This window comes from Urocitellus parryii, unplaced genomic scaffold (assembly GCF_045843805.1).
Source record: "Urocitellus parryii isolate mUroPar1 unplaced genomic scaffold, mUroPar1.hap1 Scaffold_79, whole genome shotgun sequence".
Lineage (NCBI taxonomy): Eukaryota > Metazoa > Chordata > Mammalia > Rodentia > Sciuridae > Urocitellus > Urocitellus parryii.
Window position 1 is genome coordinate 429,437 of NW_027554171.1, and position 20,776 is coordinate 450,212.

Genomic DNA, 20,776 nt, shown 5'->3' on the forward strand with positions numbered 1-20,776 from the left:
TTTACTAACCGGCTCTTTTTCTCTCTCTTGTTCCAATATTGCAATCTGTTCATTCAATGCTTTGTTTTTCGATGCTAATTATTCCAGCTTGGAAGCATCTACATTATATAAATCCTCTGGAGACAAAACCCAAAAAACTTCATAAGACTCAGGCCACAATATTTTTTGCCTTCTATCTCTCTGGTCAAATCACAAAGTTTTTCCCAGGCTGGCCTTACACGTATAATCCTCCTGCTTCAGCCTCTGGGTAGGTCCAGTGGACAAGTTGTAGATGAACACAATATCTTTATTTTATTTACTTTTATGTGGGTGCTGAGGATCGCACCCAGTACCTCACATATGCTACACAAGTGCTCTACCACAATCCCAGCCCTGCACTATACTTTCTATTCCCCATACCCTAACTTGAATTTTTCTCCATAGCATTAATCACCACTTGATTTATAGTTGTTTATTTATTACTTCTCTTTCTATTAGAATGTAAGTTTATAGGGGCAAGAATTCTTTTAATCTCGTATTTATTACTGTATCCCCAGTGTCTAAATGATGCCTAACACATACTAGATATACAACAAAAATTTGAATGGGTAAATGAATGAATTAATTTATATGCTTAATTATATAGAGAAACATAAAATATCTCACTAGATGCATTCTGTATTAGATTACTAGGAACTTTCCTCTCTTAAAAAAAAAGTGTTATTTATCTTGCTTTCTTTCTCATGTGGTAAAGCTAAAATTGACCTGGTTACTCTTAAGGAATGTACATCTGCAGCATAACATCAGGGAATGTTTTTTTTTTTTTTAAATTTCATGCCATGAGTGGCGAGGTGATATTATCCTGTTTTGATTGACTCGATTGTTTTTGAAGGAACAGCTTCATATATCTTAATCTATTTTACCTTTCTCTGACATTTTGTATACATGGTAATTCTAACTTAAGGAACAATAAAATATAATGTCCCTGGATCATTTTAGAGTTAGCCAGTAAATATATTGGGCTGTCACCAGATTATACTGAATACAAAAATATTTTTTATTTAGAAATACAATGATCTGTTAACTTTCTACGAATTTAAAATGAGACTTTAGGTCTTTTGACTAATTAAGTTTTCAAATAGTAAAGCAAGGACATTCTCTCTGTTTAGAGAAATAACATTTATTAATTACTTTCAATGCTGCTGGTTGTGTTTGGTATTATACTGCCATCTAATCCTGCAAAGCTTTGTCAGAGTGATGAAGATTTTTGTTGAGTGCACAGTCACTAAGAAACTTTAGGACTGACATCAACACCAGTATTCTGTACTCCACTACTACTTTTCTCTACCAAAGAAAAAATCTGCAGGCATCTGTATGCATTTAAAGTACAGAGCTCTTATGAATATTAGATATGGCAAAATAAACTACCATACCAAGAGCAGAGGTAAATGACTGAAGACAAACACACTGGATATGAGAATACTTACTCAGCTTTGACTGCAACTCTTCATTCATCTCTTCAAAGCTGTCAGCACCATTCATGAAACTCTCATAGCATTTTATGGTGTAGTCCAAAAATAACTGGTTGGGTAAAGCAGATTTTAAAAATAAAGTCATAATTCTGTTAGTTTGTTCCACATTTCTAAATAAAAATTTATTTTGAATAAAAAATGTCAGAAACACTGAGTAGTTATATAAATGTGTACGATTAAGAGACAGAAACCTATATGCTATACATTCTCAGCATGCTACATCTAAATGTAGTATTAGATTACTAGGAACATTCCTCTCTTAAAAAAAGTGTGTCATTTATCTTGCTTCCTTTCCCATATGGTAAAGCTGAAATTGACCTGGTTACTCTTCAGGAATGTACATCAACAGCAGAACATAAGGGAATGTTTTTTTACATTTCATGTCATGACTGGCCAGGTATAAATAAGAAGTATAAATATGTATTTCCTATTTTAAAATATCTTCAGAATTTCAAGCTCAAAAAACAAGGAAACTTGCTATAATCACATTGCAACTTCCAGCTCAAAAACAGCCTGGTAAGTAGAGATCTAAACAGTAGAGCATCAAAATTTTTAATATTTATCCAAGAGAAAGTAACACTCTATTTTGTTATCATCGGGTATTTTGGTTCCTGAGAATGAGTATTTTTATTAGAAAGCAAAGCAATTCCCTTTGTGCTAATTCTTTGCTTACAAGCAATTTTCTCATTACTTGGTTGCTATGGACGGAGTACCTTAAATAGATAGTACAAGTATTCCTATAACTGGACAGACTTACCACTGATGATAAAATAATATATTTTCATTCGACTTCAAATCAGTCTCTTGTGATTTTTAGTAATAGTGAATAAGTTTCCCTAAGCTTATTCAATTTTAATCTTACAGATTAAAAAAAAATGAGTTTACAGACCCACAAAGCTGAGGATCAGAATCTGGTGAATTTAATACAGTGAAAACTCTTTATAATTAAAAATAGCACTTTATAGATTCCAAAGTGTTTCTCCGTATTTAATCATTTGAAATAATAGCTCTGATGGAAAGAATAACTTTTAATGGTTTAAACCTTTTGGATGAATGTCAAGAAATTTAACAGTTAATAGGTGGTAATTATATTTGGGTGAAACTGAGGTACAACTAAATGTAGCTGAGAACATATGTTGCAATGTGGGAGAACTCTCTCTAGGGTAAGATCAAAGGCTTTCAAGAAGCAGTTCCAGCTGGGATCACTGCTGATGTACTAAAGGACATGCATATTCTTGCTCAAAAAGCGGGCAGTAATACCACATCAGTTGATATATCTCTGAACTATTGACCAGGCGGTAATAAAAGATGAGAATGGAATTATTTTCACTCTCTTTTGGTGATAAAGGCTCCAAAGATTGAAGGTTAAAATTAGAGATAGAAAGCTTTTCTTCCAGGGGCCCGTGTGGTAATTGATCTTTTATGTATGCTGGGAACACAAGTGCATAATCTCAACATTTAAAAGTTATTCCTTGGATCTAGTATTTATTCCATTTGGATATATAGATTGGCATATTTTAGGAAATGGAGGAGGGGAGGCTTGTCACACAGCTTAGGTTTCAGTAAAATATATAGTTGTATAAAAAAAAGTATATAGTTCTATAAAAAAATGCATGGTAACTCTAAGTGACAATATGCCTAAACTAAAAAGTCAGAACAAAATAAAGAACCTATGTGTAATATTCTAAGATTCAATTTGTTATCCTTTGTATTAACAACTACATTAAAATATCATTAATATTTTCATTCTATAAGAGGAGGAAAAGAAATCTTATATAACATAAAACATCTTATCTTATTATGCATAATTCCATCTTCAGTTTCTTCTCCCCATGGCTGTACATCATCAAATAAAGGTGAGCTTTCTTTCATGGCAGTTTGTATCTAGTTAGCAAATAAACAGCATAGTAAGTTGATTGTCTAGATGTGAAAAACATGGCTTTCATGTTTGTCAATTTTTAGGGTAGGGTGGTTCTAGGGATTGAATCCAGAGGCTCTTTACCATGAAACTATATTCCTAGTCCTTTTTTATTTTTTTTAAAGATAGGATCCCATGAAGTTACTTATGGCCTCATGGAGTTCCTAAGGCAGGCATCAAACTTGTGATCCTCCTGCCTGAGCCTCTTGAGCTGCTGAAATTACAGGTGTGTTCCAATGATCCTGGCTCAATTTTTTAATAGTTTTTTTTTTGTAGGTGGACACAATACCTTTCGTTTTATTTTTTCTGTGGTGCCAGGTATAAAACCCAGTGCCTCATATATACTATACAAGTGTCCTACCATTAATTCGCCACCCTCGCCCCTGAAATTTGTTTTTTAGTGTCATTTTTAGAAGCTTTTAATTGTATGACTGAAAGTTTGTTTTCCTGGGATGTTATATTGAATCTTAAAACATGATCCTTAAAATTTTAGTAAAAAAAAAAATCCCTTAAAATTTTGGAAAAAAGTGCTCCATATTTAGTTCTTCTCCATAGAGAAAAACATGTGACCCTTACACAGCTATTAATCTATTGAGAATTTACACAATTTAATGTAACTCTAAGAATTCAAATCAGAACTGCCATAGAAAAGATGAACTAATAATTATTTCTTCTGAGTTCAATTTTGGTAAATCTCATGTATAAATATGAACTTTAAATTGAATTTTACAAAATAAAATTTCAGAAATACTAAAGTTATTGAAATTTGAAAGTAATAAATGAAAGTGGTTTTTGGTGGGAAATTTTCTTTTCCTGGGACTTATATACAGGATTTTGGAAAGACATTGTTCTTAGCCCAGAGTTGCCTGTCCTTCTACCCTTTCCCTAATCTCAAGGCACTGAAGACTTTCTGTATGTCTAGGGTGGATGCAGGGAGCTCTATCAATTCATTTTTTGCCTTGTCTTTCATTCACAGGGCCTAAGGTGACAGTATGGTTTAATGAAGTCTGAGAGACATGTATGACAGAGCCCAAGAAAACAATAGAAGTTTAATGTCAAATGTCCTTGTGAAAACTGTTACTACTCTGCAAGGTTCAAGGAGAGCCATACACAGAGATAGACAGATTCTCCAGGAACTATAGAAGCCTCAACTGCAAGGATTGAGAGTTTTAAAATGAGAAGACTTGGTTGAAATAGTTGGAACTTAAAATTGTACAGAGATAAAAAGGAATATAGCTAGGCATGATGGTACACACCTGCAATCTCAGCAATTTGGGAGGATAAAGGAGAATAATTATGAAATCCAAGGCCAGCATAGGCAACTTAGTGAGACCCTATCTCAAAATAAAAAAATAAAACAGCTGGGATGTGACCCAGTGCTAACACATAACATTTTATTGTTTAATAGAAATTTTCCTAAGTTCAAGTTCAGTCTCCAGTACAGCAAATACACTTGAGGCATTTTTTTTTCAGCTAAAGATTACATTTTTGCAAAATACTACCACTTCTCAAGAAGTTTCACAACTTCAGGCAGAAAGCATGCAGAGGAATATGAGATAAGTCAGGCTCTGCCCCCTTGATCATTAAACAAAGGCTACCAGGGAACTCTAGGGGCACATACAACCCTCCTATTCATGGTCATCAGTAGAGGAGATGGGGGACTTTTTAAACTACTGCCACTCAAACTGATTATGTGCCAAGCTCTGAAAGGAGGCATAGAGAGAATGAAAGGAGAAACCAAACTTTATGAAATATTAACAAGCAATTTGGGAGTGTAGCAAAAGAATAATAAACAATGATCAAACAGAGGCTATTAGGAAATCAGGTCAAGAGGAAAAGCATACTCTCAATAGATCCTGCAAAAGCATACAACACCCTTTACCCATTCCTGATTAAAGCAGATGAACTTCAACATGAAAAACATTATCTCTATCTTAATACATTAAAACTAAATAATAAAACTGAAGGAGCAAAAGAGATAGGAAAAAAGAGATTGACTACTTTTCCACATGATGATGCTGAATATTGTCAAGATAGAAATCCTCTCCCCCCAATATATCTATGAATTCAATGTGATGTCAATGGGGAGCAAAAGCAAAATGGCTTTAAAAGTGAGGATCTGAGAATAGCTAGATAACTTGTGAAAAGCAAAAAAAAACCTGCCTCTACTATATAAAATATGTTAGAAAACAAAGCAATTGGAATGCCCATGTTGCAGGGATAGGAGAAAAGGAAAAACGGATCTAAGAATACATTAAGAACAGTTCCAAATTGTTGGGAAACAATAGGTTGGTTATTCAGTAAATGTTACTAAGATATATGAGTGAGTTATTTAAAAAAAATGCTTTCTCTTTCTTAAGCTAAAATAAATTTCAGAGGTATAAATGTTTCAAACAACACAAAGCTGGGTGCATCGGCATACACCTGGAGTCTAGCTATCTGGAAGGCTGATCAAATGAGCTCTGGATTTTGAAATAAGACTGGGCAACACAGTGAGACCTTGTCTCAAAAAAGAAGAAAAAAAAAAAACACAATCACCAAAAAACAAAAAAAATGAAGAAAAACACAAATAAGCCATAAAATACTAGGAAAAATAACTGGAGGAATTAAAACTAACAAACAAACAAACAAAAACAAAACAAACCAACAAAAAAACACCAGGGAATAAAGGAGACCTTCCCAGGTGTGAATAAAATTTCTAAGATTAAATGGGAAAGACAATTAGAACAAGAAACCTATAGTGTCTCATGGATTATATGTTGTTGCAGTGTTCAATTTTATCACACTGAGAAAAGCAAGATAGGAAAGAGGGGATTCCAACCTAAATAATAGGCTTGGAGGCATCTCAAGAGATCTCTTTTTCTAGCTGGATGCAGTATCTGTAATCCCAGCAACTCAGGAGGCTAGGTGGGAGGATCACAAATTGGAGTCCAGCCTGGGCAATTTATCAAGACTGTTTCAAAATAAGTTATAAAAAGGGCTGAGAATGAAGCTCAGTGCTCTAATGATTGCCTGGAATGTGTGAGGCCCTAGATGGACATCCTAGGACTGTACAAAAAAGAGGTCTCTCTCTGACCAGTCATAGCAGTTCCTGTACATCTGGAGGTGTTATCTCACAAACACATAACAAAATACTAAGATGCTTAGGCGAATAAGGTTAGTATTCCAGTGCTAATAGGGATATCTGATAGCAAGAATGCAGAGGTGATTACCATGTCCATGGAGTATGTGAGACAAGTTAAATGTCTAAATGTTATATATAAAGTTCAGTAATTTGTGCTTTATTAATGGACTCTGGTATTGGATTTATATATATATATATATATATATATATATATATATATATATATATATTTTTTTTTTTTTTTGACAACTGCTGATGCTCCATGTACTAGCATGGTTCTTGGGTCAAAATCCATCCACCCACTGCCTACTTACATTTACTTAAGGGCTTTTGATGACCAAGAAAATGTCAGGGGGCCATACTGGTTTTAAAAATTATATTGCTAAGTAGGACAGGAAACTCAGAAGCTACAAAAGGAAGAGACTACATTAGACTAGATGAAAATTCATAATTCAGAATAGTCAAAACATGGTACATAAAATCAAAAGGAAAAACCAGGGCATAATATAGACAGGGGCTAATTTCTTTATATGTTGTTATTTTTTTTTTTGTAGTGCTAGGGATGGAAGCAAGGGTCTCATGTATGCTAGGCAAGTGGTCTACCACTGAGCTATACTTTCAGCCCTAAATTAATTATTTTTTAACTAGACAATGGCAATCTTGGGTTGGATATAGCTCAATGATAGACAGTTTACCTAACAATCACCTGGAATTGATCCATAACACAGTTAAAACAAATGACAACAACAAAAACAAATAAAATAGCACAAAATGCAAATGTGAAAATATTATTTACCTTTTTTTTTTTGCTTGTTATGTTGCCAACTATTAAAAACAATGCGGCTGGGAGTATAGATTGGTTGCAGAGTGCTTGCCTAGCGTGTGTGAGGTTTTGATTTGTTTAATATTGACAATTGTCTGTATGGAGGAACCCTAAAAAGGGAAATTAAAGTAATAGCTGGGTATAGTGGGGAGAACTTGTAGTCCCAGCTTCTTTGCCAACATGAACTTTATCTCCCTCACCTCTCATGACATATGTTGATAGTCTCAGGAACTTAAATGTACTTTGAAAAATGAAAACTTTGAAGCAGACTTGAGATAAGTGGCAAAAGCAAGACTGGGAGAGAAATAGGAGTACCTTTTAGAGAAAAAGCCCAAACTTTCCTATGTGTACATTTAAAAGGTGAAACCAAATACCTTGATGCAGTCTATTAGCCAAACCAAGGCTGCTACAATGTGAGGCCAGGTATGAGGGGCTCCCACTGTGTACATGGAACTTTTGGATAGTGCAAAAGGATACCTGCAGGGGGAGAAAAAAATCTCATATTAATATGGTAAAAATAATGGGCAAATTAAGCAAGAAGTTATGTTTTTAAAATTCCCCATATTCTATTATTTTAACTTGTTTAGAAAATATTTTGTTGTGTTTCTGTGCTAGTCATCTAACTCTCAAAATGATTTTGTGTATTTTTGGTTTCTTCTCTGCAGATTAATTTGTATCTACAAACCCTTAACATGTGGAATTTGATTTATAATCAATATGTTGGAGTCCTATCAAAAGATCTTTTGTTTCCCTAAATTCAATAAACCACCTGTAAGAACTACTCATCCCCAAAACCAACACTGTGCTTACTCTATTTAGCCATTTCCAAATTCATATTCACTCCATTAGACCTCAATGATGTTGTTTTTGTTTCCATAAAATCTGTGGTAACCAGGGCTGAGGTTATGGCTCAGCAGTAGAGCACTCGCTTAGCATGTACAAGGTGCTGGATTCGATTCTCAGCACTACATAAAAATAAATTAAACTAAATGTATTGTGTTCAACTACAACTAAATAAAATATTTATTAAATAAAAACCTGTGGTAACCAGCCTGTACTTTCTACCCCATCACTTCGGCAGTTTAGGGCTTCATGCTCTATCACATGTAGTTCTGTACTAACTTACTGCTATGGTGTGAATGTTCATCTCCCAGAATTTATGGATTGGAAACTTAATCCATAAAGTCAGATGTTAATGATACTCAGAGGTGGCACTTTTGGGAGGTGACTTACAGAGCCCACATGAATGGATTAATCCATCTAGAGGAATATTATTGAAGGAGTGGCTTTAATATAAAAGTCAGATCTCTCTGACACATTTGTATTGTTTTGCCATGTGATACCCTCTTCCATGTCTTGATCCAGCCCTCACAAGGTGCAGAGCAGATGCTGATACCATGCTTTTGGGTTTTCTAACCCCCTAGACCATAAGCTAAATAAATGCCTGTTCTTTATAAGTTACTTTGTTTCAGTATTTGTTATACAGTACAAACACAAAACAGACTAATATATCCACAGTATAATTCCTCTTCTATTCATTCTATATGTACTGTTCACAATAATCATTTTAAAACATGTAACTTTTCTAACTCAAATATTAAATTTATTGAATTTGGTTTTTAGGTTCCAATAATTTCCCCAGACTAAGAAATATAATGTTCATACCCAAGGTTTTTAAAGATTTTTGGAACCTCTTCTTCAAACTTTGTATCAGGAAGTTCATATGAAGGGCACAGGAAGCCATAAAGAAATTTGGTGTGTTGTGAGTCTCCATATTTTCATTCACAATTTCAAACCATATTTTAACTTAGGTCATCATTCCAAGACACTGTTTTCATTTTTTCTGTCCAAAAACATTTCGACACTTGTCTCCAAGTTTTTGCAAGTTGCCCTAAGATTCAGCATTGCCTGAAATATTTCTGAAGCTTTCTCAGTGCTTCCCACAGTATTCCTAGGCTATTCTAAACAACTTAACCTATGATCTGAGCCAGAAAATTGATTGGTGAAAGGGGGATACAAGCTATCTTGCAGGCCATTGTTACAAGTAGTTCTACTTCCAGATGAACAGCCCCATCCTATAACCCGGTAAAGTTTCAGTGTGTTAATGTCAGTTAAAAAAAAGGCACTCTTTAAAAATACTGTACATACCCATTTACAAAATTATGGTGGGGGGAGTTGCATTTGGAGTATCTTCCATTTTACAAAGAGTACATTTTTTAACCATGAAATTTTGTATTTAACATGTAGTGAATACAACTCTTTTTGACATTAATCTTGGATTTATTTCCCCACTTAGGGTATAAAACCAATGACTCCTTACCAATTTTAATTATCTCATAAGTACTTGGAGTGCTGATGGATACACAAAATACATCTATTATTGACTTTTCACCCAAATTGTTTCTTTAGAGAAATCTAAGAGAACTATAAATGTTCTTACTTCGATAACTCAATGACAAATGACAGATAGTTACTAGCTAAAGAAACTAGATATAACAGGTGGGTAAGATAACCAAAAGGGAGAGATTTGTCCAAACATAAATGCTATTTCATACTCCCCCCAAAAAGTTTATTTTTACATTGTATTTTGTTTTGCAAACTGACAAAAGAACTGGCAGGTCTCAGGAAGGTTTTGTGTTGCACCCAAGTTTGGGGGCAAGAATTTTAAAGGGATCAGTGAATCAGATGTAATATAGGCTCTGTTGGAGCCACCCAATCCGTTTTGATGACAGTCAGTATTTCCACTTATAAAAAAGCTGCATTGGCATTTCCATCAGCTCAAAAGAACTTTATTCCTGTTTTCATTCTGACATACTTATTATGACTTTATTCACTAAGCAAAAGGAATTATGGGAAATGGAAACTTGATGTCATGTTTTTATTAAGGAGCCATGAGCATATCTTCAGTGAGAAACTAAAGAAACAAGCAGAGTTGTATGTTTTCCTTTCAGGTGGGAAAGAAAAAAAAAATTAAAAAGGCCTCATTCATTCCATCTAATACTGTGATTTAGTTAACTTGGAAAACAAAGTAGCATAAAATGAGAAGGCTTATGTCCAAAATAGATTTTTATATTTTAAACAAGTAATGCAATGATTTTATGAATTTAACAACAACAACAGGAAAAAATAAAATAAAAAAAACCTCTGCAGATTTATTCTCTGAAGGCATGAGAAGAGGAAAGGCCAGTTAAGAAAGGAATGTTAAAAATCTGGATTTTTTTTGCCTTCTTTAGAGTTGTAAGTTGAGAGAATGGAATGTTTGCATTTCAAAACAAGGTACCCATCTTCAAATCTAAGTGGCAATACTTAGTCATAAACTATATTGTCCCTTTCTTTATAATAGACATTTTCTTGCAACCTGCTGGTAAATTAAACATTTTATAAACCAAATGTTTTCATGGTAAATTTTATGCTGTTAGTGATACTCTATTTAATTATGTTGTGAAATGTCAACTTCACCTTTTAAATATCTTGGCTTAATATCTCCATTAAGCAGATCTTCACCTTCATTCACATAATTTGCTACTAAGCTTGTTAACACTATATAATGAAAATGTACAAAGAATAATGTTGCAGTTTTTGGTTAGATTTAAGTCAGACATTCATTAATAAGGAATCTTCGAATGTGAATATTCCAAAAATTTCTCTAAGCCATCTGATCAGAACAACTGTCTCTGAATATTACCTTACTTTGGAAGGTATTGGCATACATTTGAATTAAACTCAAAAATTTTCAAAATAAGCCATAATTAAAAAAACTATTCTATGTTCAAACTAAAACAATTTTAATAGAACTTTCCTTTCCAGAAACAATAAAGGAAACAAGGCATTTTGTAAAATGTGGTCCTGAACAAGTCACAGTAAAAAATAAATGTATACTTAACTCCACCTCCTCAAAACAGAGGCTATTTTCTGCTCTGCAGCCTTGGAAACAAGGTGAAGAACAGCCTATAAGCAACTTCGGGTAGGGGGTTGCCAAAACAAAGCTCAAGCAGTTGAACATGGACACCTCAGAAGAATTTGGGGGAACCTGACCAAAGAATCTGAATTGTATTTTTAATAACTAATACAAAGGTGAAGTGGTTCCTCCCAAGTAGCAGTGCTGCTGGGGCCTGGCCCAGTCCCTTGCTCACCTATACTATGCTCCCGAGCAAACCCCAATGCTTCTGCTCCAGAATCTTCGATAGACCAAGAATCCAGATCTTCGATAGACCAAGCAAATGTTTTTAACCATAATTGTCGTGCATCAAATTCACAGCCAGAATCCCCAAGATCAAAAAAAAAATTTGCACAATACAAATAATAACTTAAAATATACATACACACACATACACACACTCTCACACACACTTCTTACAGAACTGTGCTTGGGGAAACTCCATTTGTTGAGTGCCACTGAAGGCATATTTTGCTAAACTGCTGCTCCAGGTATTTTTGTTTGGAAAATCTATCACAGTAGGGCACAGCTGTTTATTGGATGAGCAGAAAAGAAAGATATGCTTGTGGCAACCAGAAAGTTTTAAGGTCTTTCAAGTTGTATAAAATGGACCTGCAGAAACGTTTAAGTGTTCTCAGGATGCAAAGTTTTGGAGCTGAAATGTGATATCAAACCAGTTGCAAAAAGTGTACAGCAGCCATCTCTTGAGGTCAAACCTGGTACCCAGATAATGCAAGAAAGCTTCAGGATACATAGCTTGTTGGTCTTGTCCCATATCGCCGCATAATCTGATCATGTGTGAATTTCACAAAAGATTCATACTGTTCTGCTAGTTTGGTGTTGAGGATTTGCTCATACTCCTCCCGAATTTTATCTTCATAGTCTTTTAAAAGCCTCTCACATATTATTCCAACTTGTCGAAGGGTAAAGGTGGGCTGGTCCTTCTTCATCCAGGAGGAACCTGGAGAGCTAGGTGCTGTGAGTGCTGAGGAGTGAGGCTGGCTTTCTGAAGTACAAGCTTCACTCTGATTGAGAACAACTTCTAAATGTCTCCACCTCTGATAACGACTATATTCTTGCTTTATGTTCTGAAAAATTTGCTCCGGAGTTGGAAGGCGCCACTCGCTGCCGGGCGGGGCGGGCTGCTGGAGAGTCGGCGGCGGCTCCGCGTCAGGGGGCCTGAGGCCCGGAGTGGGGCCGGGCAGAGGGGCGCAGCGCCCCCGCTTAGGGGAACCGGGGCTTAGCAGCGCCGCCTCGAACTCCATGGGCCGCTTCAGCGTCGCCCCGCACGCCATGACGCTGAGGGGCCAGGGACCAGGGGCGGACGCGGCGGCTGCTGCGGCCCAAGCTCCGGCTCCTCAGCCGGGCTCGCAAGCCAAGCCCACAATTACCATATTTAGAGCACAGTATGACAGTTTCATCTGCAGGACTTGAGGAATGTCTGAGCCCTCAAGCCCAGTACTTTATACCATGATCTCATCCTCCATGTCACCCTCCCACTTTCCTCTCCTGATCTGTCTCCAGAGAGGAGCTGGCTAACCCACAGACTTCTCTGTGAGTTTCTGTTTATTTCATTTGCATTCAACATGTCTTATAATGATACAATTAGCATATAAAGGAGGTTCCATTGCCCAGGAGACTGTGAGTGGGACAGGGTTCCATCTTGCTGGGATGTCCTAGAGTCTCTTTTGTTGGTTGGATTTGAACAGAGCTCTTGATTATTCTTATTCTTGCAGTCACAAGAATGTAAACTCATCTCCTCTGTCTTATTTGTTTATTCAAAGGTCTCATCAGCCTATATCCTTTTTTCTTAAAAATTTTCATTTAACTCATTTTACTTTTACTAGTTTTAATACATTTATTTCACTATAATGTAGTCACCTTTTAAACAATATTGAGCACTCAGTATAAATGCCATTTGTTCAAGGTCATATGTCTATCTTACCTCTCTCCTTTATGGAAGCCTTAACTGGATACAATGAGCTGAAATTTCTGAGTAGTCAAATAACTGTGGCTTGATTTACTAGAGATACAAGCAGGGATTCATTTCTGGGTGCCAAGGTAGGGATTGAAATGGGAATGCATTACAGAGAGTATAAAATAATACTTAATAAAAATCCTTCTCTCTCAAGAGTTATAAGAAAAGTCCTCATTTGGATATGCAAATGAGAACATTGTTATAAGGGTTTGATCCTGTGATAATTTTCAGAAAACATAGAAGTTTAGCTTATAGGCTGAATTTGCTGGTAGAATTATATTCTGCTTTCCTGGCAAATATTCTTTCTGCTTGTGCCTCAATAAAATCTATGTCCCATTGGGTCTTTAATAAACACTTTATATTGCATTTTGTTCTTTTTCCCTTAGGTAAACTGATGGTAGAAATTCCAAATCGGGTGTTTAAGAAAAATTCAGTTACAAGCCTCCTTTCATTTTTACATATACCATACCACTTCCTCAGCCAAGTATATTTTTCTCCACTTTAACTCTCCATTGCCTGTTTAAGTCAAGACCTTTCTCACCCTCTACAAAGACAGAAATTAATTCCAAAGTCTTATCACTGCTTGAAGTCAATTCTTGAAAGATAACTTTGACCTCTTTGCAGATTCTTTTCTGTCCCTTGAAATTCTTCCCACCTTGTGTGAGACAAGGGGATCATAAGGTCAGTTCTTTCCCTTGAAGGGGGGTCTGCCCACAAGCTGTACCACGAAGTGAGCTGGAATCAGGTGTGAGCTGTCAGTGGAGATGGAGCTAATGGAACTGAGGGGTGTCCTGAAAGTACTATATTCTGTTATCACCAAATCTACCATCATGCAGCCATTTCATGTTCTGGAGTATTCCCCAGATTCAACCCATTTGTGGTGGTCTCTGCTTGGTAGGAGAATGCCCTGGTGGATCAAGAAAAAACAGAGAGGCAGGCTGCTGATGGACAAGAAGCAAGAGAAGCAAATTCTTGCATTTAGACTTGTGACACAGTCTGTTTCCTTTTAAAATATGATGTCGTAGCAGAAGCATTTTTGGAAAAAAATATCATTAGACAAAATAGTAATAAAGAAGTTTCTATTTGAGTTAAGATATTTACCTTAGGTTCTGTTGGCCAACCAGCCGTTGCTAGGTCAAATTAATGGATAAAAGTGAAAGTTGTATATCATATAGATTCTATTTAAGTGTTAGACATAACCCTTTTCATTGATAATTAAAACATCATTTTAAGAGTCTGAACTTTTAAATTATTTCCTCTGATTGCTGAGAGCTCCATTTTCCACAGAAACATGCAAATGTCTTGGCAGAGGGTAAGATCATCATCAACCTCGTCTTCTCTGTCATTATGAGGGCATACTCTCACTAAATAAAAGAACTTTTTGATGTTGTAAGCATCTGTGAATTTTCATTGCTCACTATTGCAGTTTCCATATGTTCTAAGAAATGCATGGAAATTTCCACAGGAGAGGCTAACTATGCCCATTGCTTTGATATAATAAGAAAGCAAACTTTGTGGAAACTATTTTGTTACAGACTCTATAGTCAGAAAAAGATCAGATCCCACTGCCCTGTGGGATTTGGTTAGAAGAGAGCCACAACAAACCTCATACCATATATTGACAGCATGAACCACCATTCAGGATACTCTTTGTATCCTGCTCTCAAATTAAGATAAATCAAAGAAGTGTCAGAATATTTCTTTTTTAAAACATTTTAATTGGTGCATTATAATTACACATAGTAGTGGTATTCATTATGTCATATTCAGTGTCTGAATATTTATAACTACAACTACCATGAGTTTTCCTTTGAAATCACTGCTGCTGCATATTTACAAATAAATACATTTTAGCTGAGTTGCCTCTGGGACTAGCTGAGCTAGTCTGGGATGAATTCCTTTGTGCAGAAGAGTTCAAAATAGGTTCCCACCATTACTTAAATAATGCTCATTTAGCATGTATTTAATTATATCCCACATGGTGATGTTTCTTTTTTGGTCTTTTTCTACCCTACATTGATAAATTTGGGGTGTATACTTCCTTTATCATGTCTAATATCTTCCCTGAAGTAAGTGCTCCATAAATGTTTGTTGAACTTGTGTTGATGGCTTGGAGCTACTTAGTTTGATGTGGGATAGAACATCATTTGGCTGCAAGGTTGTGACTGTCTGGATCCCATGCATCTCTCAGGAAGGTGTCTGCTCTCAGTGACAACAGCAGACCAGATCTTCCCGCCCCACTTCACTCTGAGTCTGATTTCCATAGACATAGAGAGATCGGGTGGCTCCAGAGCTCCACAGTGAAAGGCAAGCTGGGGAGGAGCGGGTGGCTAACAGAACACTTGCTCTTTGGCAAGCAGGGAAGAGAGTTTGTCAACGGACTCCCGCATGTGACATTTGGCATCATTTCCAACTAATGACGTTTTTCAGAGAGCCTTGCAGAGTTTGTCTGCTTACTCAACCAAGTTACGATCACCCAGAGACACAGCTATGTGGGATCTGGAAAGTGAATTAGCAGGTTGTTGGTCTCCGAAGGTGCTGGGAGTGTGTGGACAGAGAGTGATGGCTCTGAGAGGAGGAAAGCATCTTCCAGCTTAATACCTTTCCAGGCCCTGTTGCACCTGCTGTGGTCACTGAGAGGATCTCTCCTAATTAACCTTTCCTGGGATGTCTTCAAAAGGGCAGTCATTTGTGCTCACCTTGCCATGCTTCCTTGGGTACAGAAAGGTCAACTGCCATTGTGCAAACCCTCACCAGCTGCATGACCTCCCGCCAGTTACTGAATCTCTGAACTCTAGTCTCCTCATCAGTTCCATGCCAACAGTAACACCACACAGATCTGTTCATGCAGTGGCCAGGGGGAGTTACAGGCCAAAATGTGCTGAGTGTTGATGCAGGGCCTGGCATGTCATAAGGGTATGGTGACATTTGCTAATGTGATGTTTGGAAGACTACATCTGTCGGGCAGAAGAAAGGTAGGAGTATTTCTACTTGAGAAGGAGGATGGTGAGACAGAGCAGTGGCTTGTCCAGGTTCACACAGCATATCAGTAGCTTTGCTGAGAGCCCTCTTCTAATAAAGAGGTGGACCTGGTCAGAACACAGGTCCAGTCCCTGACCCACCTGCCCAGGTACACTGAATTTTTCAGGCTCCTTCTGAGTTACAGCCTCTGTGCTCCTCTGTGTGGCCCATGGAATGAGGTCCCATTCTCTATGTGTTCCTCCTAAAGGCAAGAGATATGCAAACCTGTGTATATACATGCACATACACTCATGCTCACGTGTGTACAACGTAACCACGTTGGGAGGGGCTGCCTTCAGTTCTGACAGACCTTGGGAAGAGGGCTTTCTACTTTGAGAAAGGTAGTTAAAATTGTAGTAGAGCAAGTCAATAAATATCCAGCTAAGCAAAGAGGCTGCAGCATATGCAGGCCAACGTACAGAGGCTATGTACTCCAAAATCTACACTTCAAAATACACGTGTACTTGCACACGGGCATCATGTAAGCACATTTACACACCTGTCCAGAGTCTCCTAGGCACTCTACCTAATGCCACTTTAAAGTCTAAGATTTGGGGATCAAAGACTATGTAGAATGAGATTGATCCAGAGTGGCAGTCTACTGTCCCACACCCACATCCTTTATGATTAGAGCAGACCCCCGGAATTGTCCACCAGCCTTGATGACAGAATAGGGCAAGTCTAAAATTCTAAGACCTGGTGGGTATACAGGTGGCAGCTGGGGTGGAGTGGCCACACTCCACCAGTGTGTGCAGGGAATGGCACTGAGGCTGAGGGTACTGGCTCCATCCTCCCACATCAGGAGTCCTCGGGTGGGTGGCACCCGGGGTTCTGGTGGAACTTTGAGGAGAAAAATCAAGTGGAAGTAAGGAACGAGGTTTTTGCCATTTCTAACAGTAAATACCAGGTTGTCATCAGCTCTTTGTGCTTAGAGAGGCAGGAATGTGTGTGTGTGTGTGTGTGTGTGTGTGTGTGTGTGTGTGTGTGTAAGAGAGAAAGGGGAGAGAGAGAGAGAGAGAGAGAGAGAGAGAGAGAGAGAGAGAGAGAGAAGACTTTAAAATTTAATTGGCCTGCAATGAAAGATTTAACTGTTTAAAAACACAGCTCTCTCAGTCCCAGACCACAACTTATTTGCTAATGTGGGAGGTTGGGGGACCATGAAGAAAGGAGGAGGGGAGAGTTGACTTCCTGATGGAGCCCTAGGGAATCACGTTATCAGGAAGCAGCTACATGAACAGTTGAGTACAGTTCAGGTCTAACTTTCTAGTTGTCCATCTCTTCAATGGAGAAGTTAATTTGCTTTTCTTACTTTAAAAATTATCCTATAAATGCAATAGATTGTAGAAGAGAATTGCCAGTTGGTTGAAGGTTTACTGCATGTCCAGTTTTAACAGATGACTTGGCTGGTGGTTGATGGTGGAGTAAGGCTGAGGTGAAGTTCGGTAACATAGGATAAGCCACGGGGATCAGGCACCATCTCCTGAAAGAATGATTGATTGACCACTTTCCCCCTCCATGTAGAAGATGAGCCCTTGCGAGGTAGGGACTGGGTCTCCTTCTCTACCATGGCACTCCTTGGCCTAGCACAGTGCCTGAGACTAAGGAGATGTCAATAATAACCTTTTGAATTTTCTGTGGGCATTTCAGGAAAGTAGGGCCCCTGAGTTTCTGTGGCCCTGGTGACGTCTGTGGCTTTCCATTTGGTCACAACACTAAACTCGAGCAATAGCTCAAGTTACATGTGAGGCAACTTTGCACCATTTGCCAACTGTGCTTCAGCCCTACCCCCACAGCTGCCCTAATGGCAAAGGTGGCTGTGACAAGGCCATGTCTGCCCTGCTGGTAGCTGATCTGCAGTTGTAGAAAAGGGAGGGCCTACAATTGAGCAGATAGTAAATATTTTTGAAGAAATGAGTGGATGTTACAGCTGGATCTTTTCTTCTGTCCCCCTTTTCTAGCTGAGGAAGGGAACTGGGGTATAGCTCAGTGGACATCCTGGGTGCCATTTCAAAGTCCACTGTAAGTGGCATTGAGCTGAGTTGGAAGTGATGTCTCTGTTCTCATCCACCCTGGTCCGGGTCTCTGGGGAAGGTAATGAAGATAGTATTAGTGATGATGGTGATGGCAGTGATGATGGTGAAGGTGACAACCAGTGATGATGGTGATGATGGTGATGATGGTGACAACCGTAGTGGTTTCAGAGTTCACTGTTAGTGCTGACCACATGCTAGGAGCTCTCCTGCACATCTTCCCTGCATCACCCTACTGACTCCTCAGAATCATTGTCACATAGAAAAAGAAGGTCAGAAGCTCTCTTAGCTCAGGATGCTTTTACAGACTGCCAAAGATGGGATATTGTCAATAACAGACCTTTACTTCTTAAGTTCAAGAATCTGGAAGGTCTGAGATCAGGTGCAGCACAATCAGGTCCTGGTGAGGGCCCTCCTCCTGGCTTGTAGATGGCTGTTCTCTCACGTGTCCACATGACGATGAGAGAAAGAAAGCACTCTAGTCTCCTTGTAAGGTCATTAATCCATCCTGAGGACTCCCCTTCACAGCCTAATTGCCAAGGGCACCTTCTCTAAATACCATCCTATTGGAGGTTAGGATTTCCACATATGATTTTTGCACAGAAACAAACATCTAGTCCACGACAGAGGGGCCAACCTGCATGTCCAAGGCTATGTAGCTAGGAAGGTGGCAGTGGACTCAGACTGGCATTCAGGGGCCCTCTCTTACTTGCATCCTTCAGAGCATGTCAGCTCCAGGGTTGAAGGGAGGCCCAAGGGGGTTGGTAATATCAGCTAAAGAAAACAAACTGCAGGGAGTCTATTATGGTTGATCTTAAAAGTCTTGTCGTGTTCTCCTTTTCTCTAGAGTACACTCCAAAAGCCAAGTTACCCTGACCGGCTCCCTGGCTAGGAGAGACGTCCAGGCAGCCAGTTCTCCCTACCTGTGCCTCAGGACAGGGTCCATGGACCCCTGCAGGGTCCCAGGCAGGAGCCATCCCATCTCCTTTTACTTCTCTGAGAGGGGGACTATCAGCCCTTGGGGGTTTGTTTTCCAGGCGGGTTACGGGATTCTAGCCAAAAATCCTTTCAATTAATGGACTAGGAACAGCACCCATGAAGAAAATTAGAAACAGATAAGGAAAGATGGGCCCCAGTGCTTGGCGCAGAGGAGGGGGATAATTCCTGGGCTGTACTGATGATTTACCAATGTTTTCCTAACGTGAGAATCTGTCAGCAGGGGCCCAGGTTTTTTATGAGGGAGGAACCTCTTCCAGACAGCTCCCTCCACAACAGCCCCCATAAATCCCCACACCCCCACTTCCAGTGAGAACGCAGCCCTCTCCAGGGTCACTGTGTCAAAGCCTGTTTAGCTGTTCTTTACTTATCAGCCGCAACCCCAACATTAGTTCATGCTTGGAATATGAGGCCATTTCATATTTATTCTTGTTATATCTGGCAAGGAGCCTTAAAATTAAAAAAAAAAAAAGTCCCGTAATGGTGCTGTTCAGCCCTTATATCTTTATAGTGTCTTGAATTGATTTGACAGAGCAATCACAGGCTGTGGGGAGACCAAACTCTTTTTTTAGCAGCGGGTAGAAACAGCAGAGGGGTCCAGACAGCTCCCTGTTCCAAGTCTGCCCTGAGCCTGTCTATGCCCACCTTACCCGCTGGGGTCCTTGCATACTGCAGAGAAAATTTTCTGAAGGCCACTTGGGCAGAACCTTCAAAAATAGCGAGGGTGTCTGGGAGTCATTAGGAATGGCTTTCACCACAGAACATTCCAGAAGCTGAGTGGGTCAGACTCCCCCTGAGGGCATTACAGGCTCCCATCAGGACTTCTATAAAGCCACAGGGAGATTCAGAGAGATTTGCTAAGGTTTATCTTCCATAAACTTCATATCAGTCAGGAGGGTTTTAAACTGAGGGACTTTGACAACTTGAAATGACATGTAAAGTGGTGTGTGACAGGCACAGGCTAACTTTCTGGAAAAGGGGTCTGCAGATTTTAGTGGGTATACAATGGGGTCTTTGACTGCTGGGAGCTGAAGAGCCTGGGAACAGGGCCATCTTCCCCAATGCACACATGCCCCCCTGGTGGTCTGAGGGGCCTTTAAGTGAGACTCAGGCGGATGTCTTATTTCCTAGTCCTGCACTTGTTTTCATGTGGCTGGAACACACATAACTAAAAAGTCAAGCTTCTAATCACAGATACTTCAGATAGAGGCAGGGTTGACACAGACACGTAAGGAAACCTAAGAGCCAAGTTATGTATGGGTAAGGATAGAACAGATAGTCGTACAAGTTCTCCACATCTATGGCAGAATCTGCAAATGATGATAAAGAGCAGCTAGAGAGCCACTGGATCCAGGAGGAAAAGCACGGAAGAACCTAGCCTCATCAACCTCTGGTCCTGATTATAAACCCAACCACTTGATTCTAGTCTCTTCCACCA

The 20,776-nt window shown here is 38.8% G+C and overlaps 2 pseudogenes; both read right to left on the bottom strand.

Moving 5' to 3' along the window:
- Window positions 1-9,412, bottom strand: part of LOC144252975 (kinetochore protein NDC80 homolog) — a 38,020-nt pseudogene extending 28,608 nt beyond the window's left edge.
- A 2,184-nt stretch (window positions 9,413-11,596) lies between these two features.
- LOC144252983 (akirin-1 pseudogene) lies at window positions 11,597-12,670 on the bottom strand (annotated as a pseudogene).
- Window positions 12,671-20,776: the final 8,106 nt, after the last annotated feature.